The following is an 18312-nucleotide window of genomic DNA, read 5'->3' as shown; positions in this document are numbered from 1 at the left end:
AACCTTCAGTTGCTCAAGTTGTACTCAGTCATAATTGTAAGTTGCTTTGGATAGAAGCATCTGCAAATGTTATTTGTGGTTTTTCTACAACAATTACTATACCTATAGCTTCATTTTAGTTGGTTCCATATACTCAAGCCCTGTTTATTTACTATATATGTTTATTAACATTTAATTTACCATATAATGCAGGATTCACTTTCATTTTTATAATCCCTGCATACGTGATTAGGACTCTGACTAACCATAACCTGAGTGAGACTGAATTAATATAAAGCTTTTTTTAAAGTAATTACACTTCAATTATAATTAACATATTTCCCTACATTTAGCATGGTGCCCTGGTTAAAGGTATTTTGACAAATTTAAAACATACATTGCTACTATTTCAATCCACTAACAAAAAACTTGATCATCTTAGGGAGGACAAGATGCAACAATTTCTATCAAATGTTTCCAGATGATGAGAGTGTTTACAGTGAAATGCATCATACCTTGTGCAGTAGAAATATTAGACTTTATTTGAAGATTATGGCAAAACAGAGGCAGACTTCCCATGTTGTTCATATGTGTCACACTACTGTCAGATGAAACATTTGTAATAATGTATATACGAATTATACTGAGGGATGACTATGAACTTGACTTGGCATGAAAAACTAAAAGCACTGTTAATATTTACTGTAAATTATTAAGGTTCATTCACATATAAGAAATCATACATTTATTATAAAACTGAATGTTACTCAGCAATATGAATGATGAGGGTTTAATTTTAGGTGCCAAGTGTTGGGGCAGATAAGTGAGTTACATGTGAATGTGTTGGTCACGTGTGATGAACTTTGAAATCCAGGTTGCACCAGTGCCTGTGAATTTTTAAATAGTATTTTGCCAATATTATTCCAACCTTGAATGTAAATACTACCCTTACATGTTAAAAGTGAATGGATTATGCCAAGTAGTTTACTGCGCTGAGCTTATGGGGAGAGGGGTCAACGTGAAGCCCACAGCTGGCATGAGGTCCAACTGTTCCTCAGACACGCCAGGTGAAACGAAAGTGCTGCAGAAGAGTGGCGAAGAAGAGGAACAGCTCCATCCTGGCCAGACTCTCTCCCAGACACACCCTACGCCCTTAACAGACACACAGACAGACATTTAAAGTACAACATGAAATCTGGAGCACCAGATCAATGACAGAAAATGATTTCAGTGCACCTCCACAGAAGGGCATGAAGGCATCTCTCTTAATGAAGTGTCCCTACTCATCGAGGAAGTGTCCTGGATTAAAAGTGTAAGGGCTCTCCCACTCATTCTCATCCTTCAACACGGATGTCAAAAGAGCAAATACACAGGTTCCCTGGAAAGAATCACAGTTTTAGCTTAAGCAGGAAGCTAGTGACAGCTTTCTCTGGTATGACAACAGTGCAAAATTTAAATTTACGCAGCCATTTTGTCATGTCTTTGTTATATTTATAAACCAGCCAGTTTCAGCTCTCAGTCTCCTACGTACATTTAATAATTTTATCCTATGCATGCTTTTGTTGTATTGCTTTTAGACTCTTCTCAGTTAATCTAACAGCCTGACCTTCTTGATGAAGAAGCCTTGGAAGTTAATATCACAGGTAGTGGTGTGAGGGAGACTCATGGGTACTATGTCTGCCAGTCTCTGTGTCTCATGGATGACTGCATCTGTGTAAGGCAGGTTCTTGTGGTCATCCAGCACTGGCTGGCGGCCTCCAACCACCCTGTCAATCTCCTGTTGTACCTGATCTGGAGCACAACAGAAGATATTGTCTCGTGTTTTTAAGAAGACAAAAGCAATCAACTCTTTCAATATTACAATATAAACAAATACAAGAAGCAACCATGGTAAACCCTCAAACACCATCAAGCACCTCTTTGTCTTCCTCATTGGAGAAATGTCTTGGACACTGGATATTCACATTGCAGTTGGAATTCTTACCTTGTATGTGGGGGTACTTGGCCATTAAGCAGAATGCCCCAGTGGAGCGTTGTGCTGGTTGTCTCAGTACCAGCAGCAAACAGGTTGGAAACAGTTTGAAGGAGATTCTGTGCATGGAACAATGAGTTCTTTTTTCCAGCCTCCTAACCAATAATCAGAAGGGATCAATTAGTCAGCCAACATAAGAGACCACTTTCTTCCATCAGAGTACAACTGAGTAATACCAGGGATCATATAGAGAGATGTTTGAAAACCATCAAACCACTGGCTTTTTCCATACCAAGCCTAATCAGCTGGCCTAACAGTGAACCAATTCAACAAGCATGAAAAGGTTTTCTTAAGAAGTCCCATTTTATTTATATTTTTAAGGAACCAGTTTTGCTGTGCTAAAACCTATAAAGAAGCTTAAAATCATAAGGTTCCATTTATGCTTGCCAACTTAAGCCATTGTTTCATCCATGTTCATTTGTATGGTGGCCAGGAAGACCCAACATGCTGCAACTACATTAAACACATTCATCAAAACACATGTGCTACATTTCAGAAATGCAATGCAAATTCATGAATGTTATACAAATTCCAAAAACATTTTATTCAAAATGACAACATATGCTACATTTCAGAAATGCAGTGCAAATTCAAAAAACACATGCAACTTCAGAAATGCTACAAATCCAGTCACAACACAATGAAAGTGTTGTTTCAGGGGGACACAAAAAGGGGTTATTCAACCAAACAGCCAGTGAAAAGTAATTTATATTTGTGATTTCCAAAGTTTTGTCACTGGTGGTACAGAATGAACAATTGGCCTATTTGTGCTTTGCATTCTTGCACATGTTTGGTTGTAAAGAATGCAGCCTTAAAGAACACTGATAAAACAAAATCCCAACTAACAGAAATATAAACCTGATCCTGCCAGTTAATAACTAGCTAGATGCATTCAGAGTGTGTTACTATTTTAAACTCCAGTTCAGCCTAAAGAGATTCTGTCGAATACAACTAGGTTTCTGTCCATATACCTACTTTTAGAGCGTTATTGATTTCAAACCATATTTTGTATGTATGTAAAAACAACACACTTGAGATTAACTAGTAAGAATAAGACAATTGACAAGATGGTCACTGTAGCAGACCAGTTAAACTATCAAACCTGAACAAAAACATAGTGTATCCTGTAAATTAGTAACACACTCTGAAGGTAGCTAGCTAGCTAGCTAACTAACTACGTATTAAGCCAGAAACATAGTCGCGTTAAATGGGATTTTTTTTTTCATCAGCGTTCTTTAAAGCTGCATTACAACCTAGCAGAATTAAATATGCAAAACTGCTGAGCATGAATAGATCAGTTGTTCATTCTGTATCAACATAATCCATAACAAACGATATAACCATGGTAATCACAAATATAAATATTTTTCATTAGCTACTCGGTCACCACTGGTCTCATAGGAGTCCATTCCCTCTCCGTGTCCTCAGAAACATGTCCGTCGTGTTGTAGCTGTTATTTGCAGGGTTTCTGAAGTTGCATGCGTTTTTTGATTTTGCATCACGTTTCATTTGCAGCACAGTGGGTCTTCACATTCATCGTACATTTGTGTTATTTTTAATTTTATTTTCTGCAATCTGAACAGTGTTACATTTAACTTTCCACTGAATTAAGAGAGTCAATCAAGGACACTCTGCCAATTGTAAACGCAATGTGTATAAATACTGCTATTATCAATGTTTAAACACCAGTTAAAGAGGTGTATACCAAGCTTGAAACAGGTGTTTGACAGTTCATGACTGAACTTGCTTTGGAGCAAGGGAAAGACATTCCTGTCTCCCATGAATATTGCCCCTATCTGTATTGTGAATTGTGTGATTTTTGTGTGCTTGTTTTTGTCCCACACAGAGCATCACGCACACATGGACAATGTTCCAGGCTGCTGGAACTGTCCAAATGCCCCATAATAAGAAGTGATAACGGCCTTTTGAAAGCCAACTTTGATGTTGTCATTCTTGTGACATAGCGAACAGGGAATTCCTTTACACAGTGTGACAATCAGGCTTCCCACACTCATAGAGCTCCTTGTGCAAGTATAGTCAATTAAGCAAAACATGTTAATTTTGTTAGTCTTTCCACTACTGCTTCCACTTACTGTAGTACTAGCAATTAAACTTCACATCTAGTAGTTCTCTAGGTAATGCTGTCAGTTATTAGGGATCCCTGTATGACCTTTATTCTCATTTATCCTGTCTGTTTTTAAAAATGATATTACCTATATGAATCAATACATTAATTCCTTTAGAATTGGTGATTAGTTGCTAAACATCCTATCGATTGTTGATCAAACTCAAAATCTCCCACTGAGATGCAAACGAGAGTTTTCTGTTTCACCATTTGGCAGCCAGATAGTGCTACTGAAGCACTTTGAATTGCCACAGTATATGAAAAGTGCTATATAAATTAACTTAAGTTGCCTATTGATTAAAGGTCAGATTGAGTCGTCTTCTAGTTAGTCCTGTAGATTACTTTTGTTTTCTAAACAAATATTCTCATTTGTTTTATCTGGTTTCTCTCTTTATTCCCTCTATTCTTCAATGTATTATACACTATGCGATTGCTGATTAGTTCAACGTTCCATTAGCTGTCAAGTTTGTGGCTTCACTGGTGGCATTTCTAACCTGTGGTGGATGATCACGAGTTAGACAACTTGCGACTTCCAGTTGAGACTGATTAAAATATTTCCATATGCGATGGTGCCCCATTAATTTACTATAACTATAACAAATTTGATGAGTGCAGAATTATAAATTAGGAGTTCATACCACTACAGAGGTCATATGGATACTCCAAAATATGAGTGGTTGTATATGCACTATGTACAAGATAAAACTTGACACATTAAGCATTTCTGTATACAGCACAAGAAGGACATACCACGTTTTGTTTGCATGCTAGAAAACAGTCAATAAAGCCTCTGCACTCCTGAGGGTTCAGGGTCTCCTGGAGGCTGTGCACAAGCTGCATTATATCCTTCAGAGTTTTTTCACAGTTTGCCATGATAATTTTCCAGTCCTTTAGCCAGAGCCGAAGCCAGGGGAACATATTGTAAAGCTACAAACACACAGATTAACATTTTGTTATGTGCCTCCTACATTTATCCATACATCATCCTATCTTTGTGTCTCTTGCTTATTCAAAAACATAGCAGGGTACCTGTATAGAAGCTGAACCAGTGATCCTGATATTCTCATTGCTTCGGTTTACCATGTTTTGGAACCGAGGATCACTGTATTCAAACCTGCTTCCATATACAATGGCTGAGGTGATATTTGAGGCATTTATACAATAACCAATAACAGGATGTTAAATGTTCCCATATATTACATTTTGGATAAATGGATAATTACATTATGGATAATTTGGATAATTACATTTTTGGCTCAACTACAAAAAATAGTTACTTCTGGTAAGAGTAAAATAGAAAATATATACTTATGTCTCTTACCCTTAAAGTTCTCCACCACTTCCCTCAAATTCCACATCTCTTCTATGATTCTCTCTTCACTCCCTCTCTTGCCCTGCCCAAAGTCCTGCAGGGTGCTAAGGGCAAAGCGCCTCATCTCTTTCCAGTTCTCACCATTAGAAAACAGAATTCCTTGATCATAAACAGAAATCATTAAACCTTTGTTGTTAAACAGCTAAATGTCAGCGAAATGCCATAAATGTAAATGTAAACACAAAATGCAGAATGGTTTTTCATCTTAACTGTGAGACAACTGCATGTTTTTACAATATTTATATAAAACAGGTATTCATGATGAAACACACATTGGGAAACTGCTTATGATCTATTCCAGTGCAAAACCAAATTATAACCATGATTAATAAGGAAAATAACATAAAATAATAATTGTCTTCAGAAAATGGCCTTTTATGAAGAACATTGCTGGCCTGGCTTCCCTCTGGCTGTTTCACAACGGTTTCCCCTTTTCTCCTAATTCTTCTCTTACACTTTAGTCATGCTCTTTCACCATGAATCTTGTTTTATTAATGTTTCCCTTGTTGGTGTCACTCTGGGTGACTTCTCCTTCAGGATATAAACACCTCCCCTGCCCTTCTTTTGGAAAATCTGATCACACCTCCATCCTTATCCTGCCTGCATACAGACAAAACTCAAACAGGAAAAAAGGTTTTCTGATCAGTCTATCAATGGAGTGCAGAGGCCACCTTCACACTTCAGGACTGCTTTGAAACCACAGACTGGTGGATATTTTGTGACACAGCTGGCACTAACATCAATGAATTCTCAGACATATGTGGAATAGACTTTGCATGATCACTGACTACAAAGGAAGTTGGTACTGTGATAGGGGGGTTGACCTCCTCACTTGCAGAGAAGCTAAATGCTCATTATGCTCGGTTTGAGGAAAACATCCCCCTTGCTGCAAAACTCCCAGTAGATCAGGAGAGCTTTGTGTCTGAGGAGGTCAGATCCTTTAAGGCAGTTAACCCACGCAAGGTACCTGGTCCACAATTGGATACTGGACTACCTGATATGCAGACCCAAGGTGGGGAAAGTAGAAAACAGCTTCTCTTCAACACTGACTCTGAGCACAGGGGCTCCACAGGGTTGTGTGCTCAGCCCCCTCCTGTACTCCCCATTTACACATGACTGTGTAGCCAAACACACATCTAACATCATCTTCAAGTTTGCTGATAGCACAACCATCCTAGGCCTCATCACAAGGGGAGACAAGTCAACCTACAGAGACAAGGTTAGTGCTCTATCAAAGTGTTGCTACGACAACATCCTCCAGCTCAATGTCAGTAAAATGAAGGAGATGATTGTGGACTACAGGAAGCTGCATTTGGGTGGTCACTCTCGCCTATACATCAACGTATCCCAAGGGGAAAGAGTCGGTTGAGTTTTTCGGTATACACCTCACAGATGACCTCACCTGGTTCAACCACACCAACACACTGGTGAGATCAGCCCAACAGCACCTCTTCTTTCTGTGAAGGTTCAGGAGGTTTGGCCTGCCGCCTGACATTTTCACCACCTTTTATAGATCTAAAACAGAGAGCAAACCCACAGGTTGCATCACTGTCTGGTACTGCAGCTGCACTGCAAGTGACTGAAGGTCCTCCAGAGAGTAGTGAGGACTGCAGAATCCATCATAGGCCACAAACCTCCAGCCTTACAGGATAGCCATCAGTCCTGCTGCTTGGGGAAAATGAAAATGATGCAGCTAGACAGTAGCCACCCAGCACACAGCCTGCTCACTGTGTGTCACAGGCATCGCAGTTCCCACGGCGACATATTTACGTGCTTGGTTTGGTTTCTGTCCCTGGTATACTTGGCTCGGTTTTGTCAAGCTCTTGTTTTGGTTTCGTTCTGTTCCACCCCCGAGCCTGTATCCCCAGCTGTAATTATGTTCACCCGTGTCTGGTAATGTTTATCTGGATCTTCATCAGTCTTGGTTATTTAAGCCCTGTTTTGCTTTCCAGTTTGTCGGTTATTTTGGTTTGCCAGTTGTGTTTAGATTTGGTGTTGCTGTTGCTGTCATTGTCTCTGTTACTTCCTAGTTAGTTTCCTGAAGTCTACCTCATTCTGTGCTGATGAACAGTTTCTACCCTCCTATAAGGCTCTTAAACAGGATGTGAAACAGTTAGTCCTTAGTATTAGTTCTTGGCAGCACACCACTACTTGAACATTTCCACATAGTCACTATTAACATACAGGGTGTAGTTTATCTACAGATTACCCTGGGCTAATATATTCAATAGCAGGAGGCTCCTTATTAGGACTCTTCTGAAGTCTAGTCACCATCTATTCTGAAAAAAATCAAAACAAAAAAGTAAATAAATAATGAATGAAAAACAAATAATTTACCTAATTAAAATTTAAATAGTACCATGATCAACTCACACACACATTCCATCATCTAAATTGGCTGAATAAGGTTTTCTGAATCCTTGGCTGAAGTCATAGAATATGGGACTGATGTCTCTTGTCTCCAAATTCTTCTGCATGATTCACCAGTGCTTGTTTGACAGTTTGATATCCTGTCAGGACAACTACTTTCTTTGGACCAAAATACACAGTGAATATGGATCCATATTGTTTTGACATCTGCAAACACAAATTGGATGGATAAAAAGTTTTCTGTTAATACAATGTACTCTATACAATGGGTTGATGGATTTTTTTGAATTTTAAGTAAAGACACTGCCATATTTATTTATTTAGTTAGGGTTTCAGAAGTAATAATCACATTGTTGAACTTGTGACTTTATGAGTCAAGACTGATTTAACATAGTCCTTAAATAATAATTAATTCATTAATTTTCCCTGCTAATCAGAGTGGTGCGGTAACGTGCGGTGGCCCGAGTGCCGTAGGGGGAGCGGCAGGACGCACAGACTCCTCCGACTGGGACGAACATTTATTCACATTTAACATGAAACACTAACGGCACTCACAAGAATCACTCACGACTGATACAAACAAGAAACGATTAACATTAAACACATACGGTGAACACTAATACAGTGAACATTGACTATGTTACAGCACACGTTACAGAATAACCAACCGCTACAGCACGCACTCTCCCTCGACAAAAAAAGTAATTCCTAGCGGGGGGTGCATGAACATCCTCTGCACCTCTGCCTGGATCCCAGGATATTGGGGAGAGGACCGTTGTCTGCGTCTTCTCCGGAGGTAGAGGGGAACAGCCCCAGGAATTTCTTGGGGGGGGCCTCAGGCGGTTGAGCCCGGGCCAGGGAGGACCGAGGGGCACCACAACCACCAGAAAGAGGGCGGTTGCGTGGAGCCAGCGGGATCTCCCAAGACCCTTCTCCTCAGCTGACTCGCCAGCGAAACTGGAAAGGTCTGCCCAAAGCCTCAGAGGCAACCCGCCTCTGGGACGCTCTTAGAGCAGCGGGAAAGAGGAGGACCGTTTAGGGATGTCTGGAACCGGGGCGGACGTGCACCCCCGCGTGTCCGCTGAGGCCTCGGACACGACAAGGAGCCTGCGGGGACGGCGGGCGCCACGTCACAGCGCCTTGTGTTTGTGTGTTGGTGCTATTGTGTGTTTCTGTTTGCGCCTTTTGTGTTTACAGGCGCAACGTGTGGTGGAGTGTACCGGACTGCCCCGAGAGAGGCAGGGAAGCTGCCTTTCTCTCTCTCCCCGCGAGGTCTCTCTTGCTGGCGGCACCTGGCCCGCCTGGGCGCCGGGCACTGCCATGCTGTGTTTGTGTGTACGTGTACACGGTACCTGGAGGTTCACGTTCATTGGACGGATGCGTCGGGATCCGCGCCCCTTGGGAGGGGCTTCTGTCACGGAACGCTCGCCTCCCGCGATTCACGTGGTTCGACCCGCCATGTGCAGTGGGAGGACTGTCTTGTCTGTAACCACACCTGCACCTCGTATATACACCTGCACCTTAATGTATATAAAAGCGTGTTAAAGTGTGCAGGATGTTGGTTATTGTTGGCGTAATGTCTGAATGTAATGTGTTTGTTAGATGTATTCTTGTGTATCGTGTTTGTTTAACTTTAACCATTTCATGTTCCTTGTTTGTGATAAGCGTGCCATTGTGTCGTTTGTTAATAAATGTTCGTCCCAGTCGGTAGAGTCTGTGCATCCTGCCCCTCGCCCTACGGCACTCGGGCCGCCGCACCTTACAGGTGCCCCAAGTAATCTTATCATTTTTGATTGCCAATTTATTGAGGTGATCATAACACTATATTTGTGACAATAGCTGTTGTAAAAAATGCTATATACCAACTAGCTAGCTATCTTCTCCGTAAACTAGCTACTGTTAGCTCACACCTACGTTCCATGCAAACATTATTGTAAAAAGTAGAAAAATGAACATTATGAAAACTATTCCAGTGTTTAATTAATATCACTTCCACTTTGTAAATATTTCTACCATGTGAGTCATGTATCTGTGACTATCATGAACAATTGCATCATTTCCTAGATGAGGCAGATGTAAAAGGAGACATTTACAGCGAGGCATTACTTAGCCATTGTTGTAAAACAATTATTTTGTAGCCTTCTTGTCATTTTACTACCTTAACCCTTTCCTTTTATAAGCTGTTTTTTAATCAGTAACAATTTATGAAACATTAGCTAACCTACTAATATGCAAAAAATAGGCTTGTCTTCATAGCCAGAGTACACATATTATACTGTTACTGTTCCATATTACACAGGGTACTGTTCTGAATGTTTCTTGTAGATAATGGTCTAATGAATCATTGCTTGGTCTTACTAAATGCTACGCTGTCTGCCAGTTCACACAAGCCACCTGTTGCAGTGTTGCTGTCAATGTATGTCAATTAGAATTCTGTCAGTGGAGGTGCTGATGCCATCAGGGGCTGCTGTGTTCTCGCACACATAGCTGGCACTAAATAACAGGTCTAAACCAAGTTAAGAATGCACTCTTCTCGGTAAAATTTAATTTTTAGCTCTGAAAATGACCAAGGTGTGGACCTCAGTGACCTCATAGCTAGCTATGAGCATGCTCCTAAAGTTAAAGGGGAACTTCATGGATTTGACTAATTTTCTTTATCATTCAATGATTTAGACATAAACAAAGTTATTAAGAGTTTTTTGGTGTGAAATGTGCATTTCTAGACACATTTAGTAATTAGCTGTCAGAGTAGTTCACAGTGGTAGTACTAGAACCACACGTTGTGACGTCTACACTGCAAAAATAGTCACTTAATCTGTTCTCCAAAATGAGCAGTATCTGTCTTCTAAGTTTGTATATGATGATGGTAAAAGAGTGATAAACTTTAAAAACTACATCTTTGGGTCCTATTTTTCCTTACAACATCCTCCATGTGTCTCTCCATCCTACACCTCCTGGTTCTTCTGCTTGTGTGTGTGTGTTCAGTCACTCTCCTTGCATTCAACCAACCAGCAGGTCAGCAGGTGTAGTGTTACGATAGAAATGACAAGTCACCATTTACTACATAATTAATGTGAAGTAGCCCTATTTTGTTAGAATAACTTGAAAGTAGTCTAAAAATGTCATTTTATTTATTTTATTTTTTTAATGCCCTGGCCAGTATTCTTTGGCTGCACTTTAGGGGGACATTGATTTTATTTTTCAATTTTCATTAGTGATGTCACATACGTCATTGTTTGTATGCAGACCTCTACAGGATTTTATATTTGAAGGTTCAGTTTTACAACTAGCTGACTGGGGATTTAGGAACGACAATATCACAATATTTTTTACTAATATCAGCCTTTATCCAGTAGACTCAGTATAATGTGCAAACAGCAGTAAGATGTTGTAAAGGGATTGTGGGGCAAAACATGGGTGCAAATTCACAGAGCTGATGGACCTGGAATGTGGAACAGGTTGCACTGAATGGTGGGAGATGCTAGAGTGACGCTGAAAGGACAAAAGCTGAATGTGACATCATCAGGAACAAGGCGCGATTAACAGTACTCATTAAGTGACGATTTATTAATGAAACACACAAAGAAAACAAAGCAGCTTCAAATAGAAGCAAAAGAAAATAAATGAAAATAAAATAAAATTAAAAACAAGCAGGAACGCTACTAAATGGTGGGCAGGCTCAGCAAAGCCTGTAACAGCAGGGTTAGGGACCATCAGTAGGGTCAGAGCTGATGAGATAGCACCTCTTTTATATCTGAGGTCAATTTTTCAACTAGGAGTGAGATATTGTATTTATTTGATGCTATGAGTTTATGTATTTGTGTTAACATTTTCTGAGGTTTAATTTAGTGTAGTTATATATATGGCTAGGGGGAGTATGGTTACAAAAGTGTCTGATATTGACTGTTTTCTTTAAAACATCTTTGTACAAATTGAAAGTGACAGTTATCTGGTATGTTGTATTTTTCTGACGTCAAAGAAAATACCAGAGAATAACTGTGCCCGGCTGATTATACCTCTCTGCCTCCATGTGCAAAATACAAAGGGTTTGTTATTGATTAAAAACATGGGATTGTTCCATAAAGTTTGATCATAGGGAGAATAGATGCAATTAAGAATTTTGTTTGAAATCTACCAAGTATTCAAGGTAGTACTTATTGTATTGTATTCATAACATTTCAATTTTTTAATAATTTTGTTTATGAATGGAATGCTATTGATGCCTACTTCTTGAATTAAGCTCCTCAATGTCTAATCATGATTGGTTTAAATTACTTGTCCAGTGTCTGATGTAAAGCAATTGGTGGGAAAAGAAGTAGTAATAAAAATTTGTATTAATAAATAAATTTAATTTTGAGGTTGACATTCAGGTACATGCTGATGGCAAACACCTAGAAATCACAGAGGGGGAGAGTTAGAGAGTTAGTGTGCACCTTCTGCAGTTGTTTGACACATTTAGGTCCTTTTCAGGATACGAGATTAACTGGTCCAACTTTTCCAACTGGTCAGCTCTTACATCTTTGAACAACATGGCCAGTTCAATTTAACTACCCTCCTTATTTCCTGTTAATGATTCATTTAAATACCCGGGGTTTGATTCTTTCTTCTTTATCAGTGATGGCAATGGAGATGATTTATATAGGTGGAGCTCACTGAGAACATCTCTGGGATAAAAATGAATATACTTCTACAACTCAGCTATCATTTTTACATACTCCTGATTTACCTCCCACTCCCTGTATAAATGACATAGGCTACCGTGATTTGGGCTGGCATTTCAACAAGCAAAATGGCTCAGTTTTTTGGCTTGATGCATCATTGTTTATTCAAAAAACCTTTTTCCATAACTCTTTTTCACATTTTGACTTTAGCAATATTCTGACTTTTCCATCTCATCCTAGCGTAAAAATCTTTTTGTGATATTTGGGTGTTTGGGCTTTTTCCAATTCTGCAAAAACTTTGTGGACAGAAACCCCACTACTGATGGTGTCTAACCCTGTTGAGGGTCCCTAACCCTACTGATGGTCCCTAAACCTGCTGATGGTGCCTAACCGAGTTTACGGAGGCAGTAGGAGGGTTTATTGGAAAACTGGTGGACGAAATGATTCCAAGAGCCACCATAAAGACATTTCCCAACCAGGGTGAGAAAAAAACCATCTGCAAGCCTCTGAACTCTCACACTACTGCCTACAACGTGGGGCTCATCAGGAACATGAACAAGTACAAGTCTGTGGCATACGGAAAGCACAGGGCGGTGAGAGAGCTGAATCAGCGCTATGGGAGGAAACTAGAGTCACAGTTCCAGCAGAGTGGCTCTAGATCCCTGTGGCATGGACTATGGATAGATACATAAATATATATACCTACAGAGAGACAGATAGACACAAACCTACCGATAAATACCTGCAGATGGATGGACAGATACATACATAAATATACATACCTATAGATAGATAGATAGACACATACCTACCGATACGTACCTATAGATGGATAGACAGATACATAAACAACTATACATACCTAAAGAGCGATAGATAGATACATACCTATCAATACATACCTGCAGATAGATAAAAACATAGATACATACCTGCAGATGGATAGACATATACATACATAACAATACATAACTATAGAGAGAGATAGATAGGTACATACCTACCAATACATACGTGCAGATAGATAAATACATAGATACATACTTTCTGATACATACCTGTAGATGGATAGACAAATACATACATAACTATACATACCTATAGACAAATAGATAGATACATACCTACCGATACGTACCTATAGATATCTATCTATAGGTACGTATCGGTAGGTATGTATCTATCTATTTGTCTATACAGATACATAAATAACTATACATACCTAAAGAGAGATAGATAGATACATACTTACCGATACATACATGAAGATAGATAAATACATAGATACATACTTACCAATACAGACCTGCAGATGGATAGACAGATTCATACATAGCTATACATACCTATAGAGAGAGAGATAGATAAATACCTACAGATACATACATGCAGACAGATAATACATAGATACATACTTACCGATACATACCTGTAGATGGATAGACAGATACATGCATTACAATACATACCTTTAGATAAATACATAGATACATACTTACCGATACATACCTGTAGGTGGATAGACAGATACATACAAAACTATACATACCTACAGACAGATAGATAGATATATACCTACCGATACGTACCTGCGGATACATACATAACAATACATACCTATAGAGAGATAGACAGATACATACCTACCGATACATACCTGCAGATAGATAAATACATAGATACATACTTACTGATACATGCCTGCAGATGGACAGACAGATTCATACATAACTATACATACCTATAGAGAGAGAAATAGATAAATACCTACAGATACGTACGTACGTATAGATGGACAGACAGATACATAAACAACTATACATACCTAAAGAGACAGACAGATATATACCTATCGATACATACCTGCAGATAGATATATAGATATACACTTACCGATACATACGTGCAGATGGACAGACAGATATATACATAACTATACATACCTATAGACAGATAGATAGATACATATCTACCGATACATACATAACAATACATACCTATAGAGAGATAGACAGATACATACCTACCGATACATACATGCAGATAGAGAAATAGATACATACGTAGCGATACATGCGTGCAGATGGACAGACAGAATCATACATAACTATACATACCTGTAGAGAGAGAGAGAGATAGATAAATACCTACAATTACATACCCATAGATGGAAAGACAGATACATAAACAACTATACATACCTAAAGAGAGATAGAGATACATACTTACCGATACATACCTGCAGATAGATAAATACATAGATACATACTTACTGATACATGCCTGCAGATGGACAGACAGATTCATACATAACTATACATACCTATAGAGAGAGAGAGAGATAAATACCTACAGATATGTACCTATAGATGTATAGACAGATACATAAACAACTATACATACCTAAAGAGAGAGCGACATATACATACCTATCGATACATACCTGCAGATAGAAAAATACATAGACACCTACTTACCAATACATACCTGCAGATGGATAGACAGATACCTACATAACAATACATACCTATAGAGAGATAGATAGATACATACCTAGCGATACATACCTGCAGACAGATAAACACATAGATATACACTTACCGATACATACCTGCAGATGGAAAGACAGATACATACATAACTATACATACCTATAGACAGATAGATAGATACATACCTACTGATACATACGTGCAGATAGATAAATACATAGATAGATACTTACCGATACATACCTGTAGGTGGATACACAGGTACATACATAACTTTACATATCAATAGAGAGATAGATAGATACATACCTACCGATACATACGTGCAGATAGATAAATACATAGATACATACTTACCGATACATACCTGTAGGTGGCCAGACAGATACATACATAACAATACATAACTATAGACAGATAGATAGATACATACCTACCGATACGTACCTGCGGATACATACATAACTATACATACCTACAGAGAGATATATAGATACATACCTACCGATACCTACATGCAGATAGATAAATACATAGATACATACCTAGCGATACATAACTGCAGACAGATAAATATATACACTTACCGATACATACCTGCAGATGGACAGACAGATATAGACAGAACTATACATACCTATAGACAGATAGATAGATACATACCTACCGATACGTACCTATAGATGGATAGACAAATACATAAACAACTATACATACCTAAAGAGAGACAGACAGATACATACCTATCGATACATACCTGCAGATAGATAAATACATAGATATACACTTACCGATACATACCTGCAGATGGACAGAGATATATACATAACTATACATACCTGTATAGAGAGAGAGATAGATAAATACCTACAGTTACATACCCATAGATGGATAGACAGATCCATAAACAACTATACATACCTAAAGAGAGATAGATAGATACATACTTACCGATACATACGTGCAGATAGATAAATGCATAGATACATACTTACCGATACATACCTGTAGGTGGATAGACAGATATATACATAACTATACATACCGACAGACAGATAGATAGATACATACCTACCGATACATACATGCAGATATATAAATACATAGATACATACCTGCAGATGGACAGACAGATATAGACAGAACTATACATACCTATAGACAGATAGATAGATACATACCTACCGATACGTACCTATAGATGGATAGACAAATACATAAACAACTATACATACCTAAAGAGAGACAGACAGATACATACCTATCGATACATACCTGCAGATAGATAAATACATAGATATACACTTACCGATACATACCTGCAGATGGACAGAGATATATACATAACTATACATACCTGTATAGAGAGAGAGATAGATAAATACCTACAGTTACATACCCATAGATGGATAGACAGATCCATAAACAACTATACATACCTAAAGAGAGATAGATAGATACATACTTACCGATACATACGTGCAGATAGATAAATGCATAGATACATACTTACCGATACATACCTGTAGGTGGATAGACAGATATATACATAACAATACATACCTATAGAGAGATATAGATACACACCTACCGATACATACGTGCAGATAGATAAATACATAGATACATACTTACCGATACATACCTATAGATGGATAGACAGATATGTATGGTTATGTATGTATCAATAGAGAGGTAGATAGATACATACCTACCGATACGTACCTATAGATGGATAGACAGATACATAAACAACTATACATACCTAAAGAGAGATAGATAGATACATACCTACTGATACATACCTGCAGATAGAAAAATACATAGACACCTACTTACCAATACATACCTGCAGAAGGATAGACAGATACATACATAACAATACATACCTATAGAGAGATATAGATACACACCTACCGATACATACGTGCAGATAGATAAATACATAGATACATACTTACCGATACATACCTATAGATGGATAGACAGATATGTATGGTTATGTATGTATCAATAGAGAGGTAGATAGATACATACCTACCGATACGTACCTATAGATGGATAGACAGATACATAAACAACTATACATACCTAAAGAGAGATAGACCTATCTAGAGATACCTATCGATACATACCTGCAGATACATAAATACATAGCTACATACTTATCAATACATACCTGCAGATGGATAGACAGATACATACAAAACAACACATACCTATAGAGAGATAGATAGATACATACCTACCGATACATACTTACAGATAGATTACATATATACATACCTATAGATGGATAGGCAGATACATACATAACTATACATATCAATAGAGAGATAGATAGATACATACCTACCGATACATACATGCTGATAGATAAAAACATATACATACTTACCAATGCATACCTGCAGATGGATAGATACATACCTATAGATACATACCTGCAGACAAATAGCTAGATCCATACTTACTGATACATACCTGTAGATGGATAGACAGATACATACCTACCAATACATACCTACAGATAGATACATATATACCTACTGATACATATGTATAGATAGATACTTACAGTGAGAGAGATAGATACCTACCAATACATACCTACAGATGGACAGATGCTTACCTACCAATACATACCTGCAGATAGATATATAGTTACATACCTACCGATATAGATAGATAGAGCGATAGATACATACATACATACAGACACATAGATACAGATAGATGCATACATACATACGTACATACACAGATAGATAGATAGACACTTACATACAGATACATACATACATACATACATAGATACATCCAAACATACATACGTACATAGATACATACATACATATATACATACATACAGATACATAGTTACAGATGGATACATACATACAATCATACACAGATACATATTTACAGATAGATAGATAGATACAGATACATAGTTACAGATACATAGATACATACATACAGATACAAACATACATACGTACATAGATAGATAGATACATACATAAATACAAACAAGCATACATAGATACATAGTTACAGATGGATACATACATACATACATACATACAAATACATAGTTAGATAGATACATACATACATACACAGATACATAGTTACATACGTACATAGATACATACATACATACAGATACGTACGTACATACATACGCAGATAGATAGATAGATAGATAGATAGATACATACATACATACACAGATACAGTACAGATACTTACATACATACACAGATACAGTTACAGAT

The 18312-nt window shown here is 38.0% G+C and overlaps 1 pseudogene; it reads right to left on the bottom strand.

Moving 5' to 3' along the window:
- Positions 1-1033: 1033 nt before the first annotated feature.
- On the bottom strand, positions 1034-9248 carry LOC145655504 (cytochrome P450 2K1-like; annotated as a pseudogene).
- Between the last annotated feature and the right edge of the window lie 9064 nt (positions 9249-18312).

The sequence above is a fragment of the Electrophorus electricus genome, unplaced genomic scaffold, assembly GCF_041902795.1.
Source record: "Electrophorus electricus isolate QZ-2024a unplaced genomic scaffold, ASM4190279v1 Scaffold27, whole genome shotgun sequence".
Classification (NCBI taxonomy): Eukaryota; Metazoa; Chordata; class Actinopteri; order Gymnotiformes; family Gymnotidae; genus Electrophorus; species Electrophorus electricus.
The sequence above is the reverse complement of the archived record's forward strand: the minus strand, read 5'-3'. Positions and strand labels throughout refer to the sequence as shown.